General features: G+C 46.1%; 1 pseudogene; it reads right to left on the bottom strand.

The window, feature by feature from the left end:
• LOC129672607 (interferon-induced transmembrane protein 2-like) overlaps positions 1-2,229 on the bottom strand; it is a 4,589-nt pseudogene that overhangs the window by 1,928 nt on the left and 432 nt on the right.

The raw sequence follows: 2,229 nt of genomic DNA, 5'->3' as shown, positions 1-2,229 counted from the left end.
TAGCTATGTTTAACTCTGTTTGACTCAGGGTGATATGGGGTCTTTCAGTAGGCCGAGGTCAGAGTCTGGAGTAGGAGATTAAATGGCAGGTTTGTGTCATTCATAAGAGGGGATGTTAGAGAGGTGATGACCTTAGAGGAGTGTTTAATTATCTCTTGTACTTCTCCCATTCCCAGATTTTGGGTAATTGGGACATATTTTCCTTGGATATGGATAGTACTTATCGGTAGATTGGGTGTGTAACAGCGGTAAAGTTTTCCAACGACGCCTGCTTCCAATCTGGCATCCCAGGGGTCTTGGATGTATAAGTAGAGGGTCTTTTTATACAGGTGAAGGAGCTTCTTGTGTGCTGGTGAGTGGATTTGGCAAGACCAATATGGGCAGCTTCCATACGTGTCCGGCCATTTTTTGCAATAATCCTTTGTTTGACCAAAAAGAAAGCAAACAAAAATTCTATCAAATAGGAGGAGAGGGATAGAAGTGGGGGTGGATAGCTATCTCAATTGGCTCCCGACAGCCTCCCATAGAACAATTTGTCGACCCTATTTGGAGAGATTTTTTATTATCAATGATGGTTTCTTGAACCTCAAATCTCCATACATAGGGATTACCTTAAACAGAAATAGACAAGAGGGAGAGGAGGAAAAATACATATCCAATCCAGTGGAGTCGAACACCGCTCCTGTGGTGAGGCCTCATTCTTCTGGAACTGGAGACAGGGTGGTTGATCTTGGCATTTTTTGGAGCTTGAGGGAGCAAGGTCCTGTTGGGGTTGATATGTAGGATGGGGCACTGTCTTGAGAGGGGGTGAAAGGCTTAAGATGGGATAGATGAATCCAGTGAGAGAAGCCCTCAAGTTTAGTGGCTGTGGGGGTCACGAGAATTACCTTAAAGGAGCCCTGCCATTTAGGAGAAAGAGTTGGGGAACTTTGGTTTGGAGGAGAGAGAAGGACCTGGTCCCCAATGTTAATAGGAGATGGACAGGGGTTAGTGTATGGCTGTAGTAAATAGTGGTCAGTAAAGACCCATAGAAGGGAACGGAGATGACAGAGTAAGGGAGTAAGCAGGTGGTCAGGGAGAGGAGAGGATTTAGGGGAAAGACCAGGAGTTAGGACCGGTCTCCCATACATGAGCTCAAAAGGTGAAATAGACAGAGGTTTTTTGCAGCCTGAAAAGAGCCAGGGGGAGGAGTTTTACCCAATCGAGGTGAAGCTCCTGTGATAGTTTAACAAGGGAGTTTTTTAGGGATCGATTAGTTCGTTCTATCTTTCCTGAGGATTGGGGATGGTATGGGATATGAAAATACCAAGGAATGTTAAGGGCTTTAGATAAAGTCTGGGAAAACTGAGAAGTGAACTCAGGGCCATTATCTGACTGAAGGGAGGTAGGAATTCCAAAACGTGGGATAATCTCATGGAGAAGGAGATCAGAAACTGTCTGAGCTCTTTTGTTAGTAGTGGGGAAAGCCTCCACCCATCCCGAGAATGTGTCCACCAAAACCAGGAGGTACCGAACACGTTTGACTGCTGGCATGTGGGTAAAGTCGAGCTGCCAGTCAGTCCAGGGAGAGAGCCCCTGGGTAGGGAAAGGAGGGCTACAATATCCTGAGTTAGGATCTGAGGTCTGGCAGATCTTACAAGAAGCAGTAATCGTTTTTAGGAAGCGCAAGTCCTCAGAGGTAGGCTTTAGGTGAGCTCTAACAAAGTTAGACAAAGCTTGACTGTTAGGATGAAAGAGCTGGTGTATATAGGACAGGATCTGACGGGTGTCAGGAGAGGGCAGGGGAGATGTGGGTTGTAGTGTGAGGATGTTTTGTGGTGGGAGGGAGGAATCTAGGCCTATTAGGCCCGCAGCCTTAGCTGCCTCATCAGCTTCCCTTACTCTTGACCTTGCAATCTGACCATTTTGTTGCTATAATTCTTCTCTCTCTCAATCTCTTGCATGACAACCAAGAGCTGCTTCCAATGAGCCTAAATTTATATACTTTAACTTACCTTATAAAAGGCAGCCCAAGCTCCCTAGTTTTAATTATAGGAAAAGGGAGGAATATTGGGATCAGTAAGCAGGCACCTCTACGGCCAGCCCCAAGGAACCTGACAAACCAGTTATCAGGCATTTGTGAAGACACCCAGACCATCTGTAATTACCTGCACATGCCCTGGGTCACCCTATAAGAACTCCTGGAGCCCCCCTCTCTTACTCTCTTTTCTCTGTTTCTCTCCTCTTTCT

This window comes from Psammomys obesus, unplaced genomic scaffold (assembly GCF_907164565.1).
Source record: "Psammomys obesus unplaced genomic scaffold, mPsaObe1.curated_primary_1811, whole genome shotgun sequence".
NCBI classification, from domain to species: domain Eukaryota; kingdom Metazoa; phylum Chordata; class Mammalia; order Rodentia; family Muridae; genus Psammomys; species Psammomys obesus.
The sequence above is the reverse complement of the archived record's forward strand: the minus strand, read 5'-3'. Positions and strand labels throughout refer to the sequence as shown.